Source organism: Ailuropoda melanoleuca, chromosome 6 (assembly GCF_002007445.2).
Source record: "Ailuropoda melanoleuca isolate Jingjing chromosome 6, ASM200744v2, whole genome shotgun sequence".
In the NCBI taxonomy this organism is placed as follows: domain Eukaryota; kingdom Metazoa; phylum Chordata; class Mammalia; order Carnivora; family Ursidae; genus Ailuropoda; species Ailuropoda melanoleuca.
Genome location: NC_048223.1, coordinates 41,212,801 through 41,219,848, shown reverse-complemented (window position 1 = coordinate 41,219,848; position 7,048 = coordinate 41,212,801). Strand labels below are relative to the sequence as shown.

General features: G+C 44.7%; 1 pseudogene; it reads left to right on the top strand.

The window, feature by feature from the left end:
- On the top strand, window positions 1-720 carry LOC100477813 (annotated as a pseudogene).
- The last annotated feature ends 6,328 nt before the right edge of the window (window positions 721-7,048 follow it).

Here is a 7,048-nt window from a genome sequence, read left to right as displayed (position 1 = left end):
ATGGAGGGTACAGAAGAGAAGAAAAAGAGGGTTCCTGCTGTGCCAGAAACCCTTAAAAAGAAGCGAAGGAATTTCTGAGTTGAAGATCAAGCGTCTGAGGAAGAAGTTTGCTCAGAAGATGCTCCGAAAGGCAAGGAGGAAGCTTATCAGTGAAAAAGCTAAGCATTGCCACAAGGAATACAGGCACCCGTACAGAACTGAGGTTCGAATGCGGGGATGGCCAGAAAAGCTGGCAACTTCTACGCACCTGCAGAGCCCACACTGACGTGTGTCACCAGGATCAGAGGTGTCAAGGGTGTGAGCCCCAAGTTCCGAAAGGTCTTGCAGCTTCTTCGCCTTCGCCAGATCCTCAGTGGCACCGCTGTTAAGCTCAACGAGGCTTCAGCCAACATGCTAAGGACTGTGGAACCACGTCCAGCATGGGGCGCCCAAACCTGAAGTCGGTGAACGGACTGATGGACAAGCGTTCACCAAATCGACAAGAAGCAAACTGCCCTGACAGCAACACACTGACGGCCCGATCTCTTGGTAAACACGGCATCATCTGCATGGAGGATCTGATTCACGAGTTCTGTACTGTCGGAAAACAACTTTTTATGGCCCTTCAAATTATTTTCTCCATGAGGGGGGATGAAGAAAAAGACCACCCATCTTGTAGAAGGTGGAGATGCTGGCCACAGGGAAGACCAGATGAACAGGCTTATTAGAAGGAGGGACTAAGGTATCTACCATGATTATTTTTATAATCTGGTCAGTTAATAAGTGACTACTCTCAAATGGAAAAAAAAACATCAAAAAAATAACTGCACACATTTTGATCATATGCATATCCTAGTGGGCTTGTACCCTGCCCTGTGTCTGCCTCTCCCCCAGATTCCGGCTCCTTCCATTAGAATACTGCCTGTGGCCCTGCAAGGGGGGCCAGAGCTCTGCAATGAAGCAGTTTGGCTAGAAGTGGCACCACATGGTCACTGCTCACAACCTGCTGGGGAGAACGATTCCCACAGCTCTCTCAACGTAAGGGTGCCAGAAAAGGCCACAGAAGTTTTTAATGCAGTCAGATGTACTGATTTTTTAGCCTTTTGCCTGTGCCTTTTCAGTAGTTGTAAAACCGACACCATTATCTAATTCCAGAACAGTTCCATCATCCCCCGAAGAAACCTCACCACCCCCACACCCCGTTCTCTTTCTTGAATAAATAAAATCTTTGAGAAAACTGTTTTACAGGAGTGCCTGCCAGGCTGGCTCAGTGGGTGGAGCGTGCAACCCCCCCCACATTGACTGTAGAGATGACTTAAATAATATCTTGTTCTTTTCTTCAAGGTTTTATTTATTTGTCACAGAGAGAGTGTGAGCACACAAGCAGGGGGAACGGGAGGCAGAGGGAGAAGCAGGCTCCCCAATGAGCAAGGAGCCCAATGTGGGACTCGATCCCAGGACCCCAGGACCCCAGGATCATGACCTAAGCTGAAGACAGATGCTTAAACTGACTGGGACACCCAGGTGTCCCTATTTAAATAAAATCTTAAAAAAAACCACAAAACAAAAACAAGTCTTAAAAAAAACAAACCCATAGTCTCTGCCATTCGACAGCAAACTTCCAGCGCCCAGCAACTAGTAATCTGCTTTGTCTATTTGCCCACTTTGGTTACTTCACAGAGGGGAAATCATGCCTGGTCAGCTTCTCTCACATCTTCCAGGTTCATCCACATACATATTATCAGTACTTCATGCTTTTATGACCCAGTTATAGTCCATGGTAAGGACATACATTTTGCTTATGCAGTCATCGGTTCACATTTTACTTTTTGGCTACTATGAATAATGTTACTATGAACATTCACGTACTAGTTTCTGTGTGGACAGGTCTTCGATTCTCTCAGATACCCACCTAAGTGTGGCATTGCTGGGTCCTGCTCAACACTTTGATAAACTGCCAGGTGTGTCCGAGGTGTTTGTACCATTTTACAATCTCGTCAGCAATGTCTGTGGGCACCAATGACCTCCTAGGTCATGTGATAGCCGGCTGCTCACTCTCCAGAAGGGCTGCCCTGGTGGTCAGGGGCAAAGGAGCATAGTTACCCTCAAGAGGTTGGGGTCTTTCCAAGCCTACCTCATTCAGTGGAAGAGACTGAGGGCACTGCGGGTGGGGCCTGGGGGTGGGAGCTGAAGATGAGGTGTCTAGAAAGCTTTTCTAGAGCTTTCCTTCTCTGCATTTCCCTCAGAAATGGGTCCTACCTCATTTTCTTAGCAGCTTTACCTGGGTCTTTCAGAGGATTAATAAGATTCCTTTCCCTTAAAAAAAAAAAAAAGTACACCCATCCAAACTTTTTACATTGGAGAGTGTCTTCCACTGTGTTCAGTTAGAGGTAAGAGGAAAAGAAATGAGGGACCTGGAAAAGGAAACAGAACAGGGGCTGGGGCTCACAGTCCATGAAGTTACATTCCCAGCTTGAGTCTTCAGGAAACTGCTACTCACAATGCGTCTCTATTTCAAAGGTGAAGGTATCAATGGGGCAAAACAAAACAAAAACAAAAACAAAAAAAAACCACTTTAAATGCTCACTGCCAACATGGGATCAAGTGAAGGAAAGAGCAGAGGTTCCCTACACCAGGCGCTGATGTTCGGCACTTAAACAAGGTGGTTTCTGTACCGTAGGGTAAGACCTATCTCCATTAGAACCCCTGTGAACACTCATCACAGCTGGAAAGAGACATGGGACAGAAAAAAGCCATGGAACCCGGAGCACTGCTCACCTCCAACCACGGATCAAACCGAGGCTGTTTGAGGAGACACAGACAACAGGTGAGCAAAGTTGGGGAGCACTTAGTTTCAATGAAAAATGATTTCTCCCAGTAAGCTGTGAACACACTGGGCTCAAAAGAAGTCTTGATCCACCTGGCATCTACAGTACCCTGCCAAAGAGGGCCACTGGAGTGAGCTGCTCACTTCTTCCCCAGACCCCAAACTTGGTCCCCTCCATCCCAGCAGGGCAGCAATATCTGTGGAGAAGGGGACTGCAGTGGGTGGGACAATCACACTTGTCCCTCTACAGGGACATCTGTTCTTCAGCTCCTCAGGAGAACACAGACCTGGGGCTGTCAGATCCCCAATCCCCCCAGAATCCACAAGTCCAGATGCGGAAACATTTAGTCTATTTAACACCTTTTTGGAAAACCGTCATGAACCCAATGCGGCCCATCCCCCAGAGTGCATCCTCTAGGCCACCCTCCTACAGATTTCCCTTCTGCAGAGCGTATACACAGACCCTTGTTCATTCTGGATTGAAGGATCACACACAACACAGACTTCCATGGAAAAACCCTCTTGTTTATTTGATTAAACAAAAAATAAAATAAGCTGCATAGGAACAATTTTAAAGTCCAAAGAGACACCAACTTTGTTTTAAGGCTGCAGTAGCTGATACAGCATCTCCTTGCTACCTTCTCCAGCCTTCTCTGTGGACCACCGCGATACATTCAGAAGCCTTGTTAGCTAACACATGAGTTTTCAAACACTTTCCCATTGGTTCTTCACCTGCTCATTGCCTGTCATGCCTGCAGCCCGCAGGATAACATCTAAGATTTAAAAATAAAAATTCAGAGGGTGGAAAAATGCACCCCAAACAAAAACCCATAAAGGTTTGGAGGGAAATCTTTGCTCCCCCCTTCTTCACTTAATTGATGGGATCTGCACCACCACTGCAATGCCCATTTTAAAAAGTGTCAAAAGGCAGTCAGCACCCCAGATGGGCTTGCAGGAACTTCCATAGCCCCGGAGAGTTATCCTGGTGGTGCATATTCCTTACATCAGGTCTGCCTTGGACAAATTAAAAAAAAAAAATTTTTTTAAAGGTTTAACTTAAGTCATTCTAACATCTGGCAACATGCCCATGTTAATTTCTCCAATTCTGCACTCACCTTTCCCACAAAACAAAAACAAACAAACAAAAAAAAACCAAGTCACGTGTTCTACACTTAAAAATTATTTTGCTGACCGGGCATGACAGCTAATGGACAGTATTAAGCAAGATTCATTAAAAAAAAAACAAAAACAAAAAACTACCCTCCCACCCACCCAATTATAACTAACATGCTAGTTAAAAAACAACATCCCTTACCCACCACCCACCCTCTCACCTGCATTGATTTTAGGGGAAAAGAATGGGGGGGAGGGGGAGGAAAGAAACCATACCACCCTAAAAACAAGAACACCCCAGAAACGTGAAAAATCTTCCTCTGAAGAAAAACTACACAGACTGCTAGAAACATAAAGAACTATGCCAGAGCCGGTTATTTAAAGAAAGTAAACACTTTGCTACACACGTTAACATTCAGTCAGTGTGCTCCGAGATAGAGCCTTAAGAAAAATACTACCTGAGCTTGTAAGTTAATACAATCATTAAAAGGAGGTCTAAGACCATGTGGATACACAAAACTTTTAGAACCATTACTGGTTAAATGATGGATGGAACACATCCCACCAGGCTGGCTTGTTAACCCGTAAGATCAGTTTTAAAAATAGACATCACTGAGGTACTGCTTCACCGTGACATTTTAAACCCAATCCGCAATCATTACAGTGGTCTTAGGACCCTCTCTTCCAACCAGAACAAAAAATAACTAGGGGAGTAAGAGAGGTGGAGAGGCAATACAGTCTATCATGGTAATGTGCTTCAACTTCATCAAGTATTTAATTACAACAAACAAACAGAGGGAAGAACAACCCGTCAACATGTTACCTTTGGTAGAAAAAAAATCAAACACACAAAAAAAGAGCAACATCGCACCTCACCAGTCACTGCTCAGTAAAGCAGCGACTGCTGCAATGTCATGGTGACAAACATCCTGCTGGGCCCAGAACAGGTACAAATACAATCATGAAGTCTAAAGGATTCTTATTCCCTTCAAATAGTTGATGTTTCCAAGAACTAGACCCTTAGAATTGCTCCTAAAAGGGTAGATTTGCAGACATTCAAAATATAGATAAAATAGTTTTCTCTTGAAGAGAAAAAGAGACCTAAAGGTCTTTATTTGCAGGTTAAGTCCTCAAATAGGTCAGATGAACCAGTAGTTCCATAATACTGAACAACAACGTAATGGTGTGCATAATTCCTAGTGGGGGTGGGGAGAAGCCAGATTGGTAAGTAATACTTGGGATTTAGGACGACATGTGCTGCATACAGGAATATTTGGTTTCAAAGTTTCTTTTTCAAGGTCAATCAAATGTTTCTCCTGGGAGAGAACAGTTCAGGATTTTTAAAAACGCTTTCCTCTGGAGGTAGCTTCCCACTCCCACCCCCTCCCCTGTGGATTAATACTATGCTTTTCAGAGACCCATGAGATGCTAACATGAGGTAGATGACTTTTGCCAAAAGTGAGGTAGAAACGAAACAAAAGCAGATGGTGTGCTGTGGAATTGGTATGTGTGCCCTGTGCCCCCAGCCCGCAGGAAGCCAGAGGGAGCGAGAGCCCCAGGAGGTCCTGGCTCTAGGATATTGTCACACACGAGTAAGTACAAGAGTTTGACTTTTATACAGCCCCAGACTGTTGGAAAATCAGTGAGTGATGTTTTAAATAAATACCCTACGTCCTTTTTTGGCACCACTGGATTTTTGTTTTTAAACAGAAAAACAAGCCTTTAACTTTGGCATATCTTTCACTATCTACCAGAACACAGTAATTGCAGAATCTTTCGAAGAGGAAGACAACACACAGATAAACAGTATTCTGCTGCTTCAAGCCTAATAAGACTTCCCTTCTCAAATAATTAAGCTTTGGCTTAACTAGAATAAAACAGACTGAGCCAATCTCAAGCCATTCTCTTACAGCTCCCTTACAAAGTGCCTTAAATCTGGCAACTTTTTTGGCCCAACACAATTTAGATTCTGTTTATGGTACCCCTGTAGGTGTTTCCCCAAATAAGTTAAACTTAAAAGGGCATCCGTCCATCAAAGATTAGTGCACTTGGGGCCTTCCCCGGGCCACTGGGCTCCAGCCAACTCCCGTGCCACCTGCCGGCCACCTTAGAGCTGAGGTTTCTGAGACAGCATTGCTTGTGACCAAATTAACAGAGAAAGGGTTTTGTTTTGTTTTTAAAGATTAACACTTTTGAAATGTTAATTCTGCCAACCGAAAGTGGTTTTTATCTGCAGGTTATTCAGATCTCCTTTAGCAATCCCAATACCTAAACTTACATATCCAACCCCAAATGGCATCTCCAAACACAAACTGACCTTACAGCCTGAGCCACCCTGCCACCTGCCCAGATCAGACACACATGGGAATTACTGTCTGAATACCACATCTACTTCACAGAACAGTTTACACTCCTCCCTTGCAGTACCCACGACCTTGTCAGCGGCCTCAAGACACTCCTCATCTGCCCAATTCTTACCTACCCTAGCATCACCTAACAGGCAGCAGCTATCCAGTCAAAACCCCAATTTTGAACAGCCTCACTCACACCAGAGTTCCAATGTTGGCTTTCTTCCTCTTTCTTTGATTTGGAGCATTCCACATTGTACAATAAACACACTCCAAAGTGCTTCGCACCAATCCCTGTGGGTCAGGAGTCAATCGTGGGCAGCCACAGATGGCCAATGTTTTAAAAACAAAAGCTTCCCAAGTGTGACCATGGTTCTCAAATGGCAGTGATGCAGTGTTGGGTGCAGAAAGGTGAGGAGATAGACCACCACCAAGGGGAAAGAGGCAGCATCACGCACCTACACACTCATTTCAGGGGAGGACCTACTAGCTTTGAGCCTGCAAACGGGTCAGTCTATTAATTAAGACCTGATCTTTTCAGTCAAGTGTGGAAACCCTGGCTTTACAACCAAATCCGCAGAGAAATGCTAACTACAAAGTTTTACGTTACCGCTATTCACCAAGAAAATTTCTCACTCAGGTCCCACGATTCCCCCACACGGGGGGACACTGGGAAGGACGGATCAGAGTAAAGATGGGAGAATCAAAGGTAGTGACAACCTGAAGTAACCCATCCCAGATTTCTGAGAACACTTCTAAGAATTTTCAAGATCCATTTCTT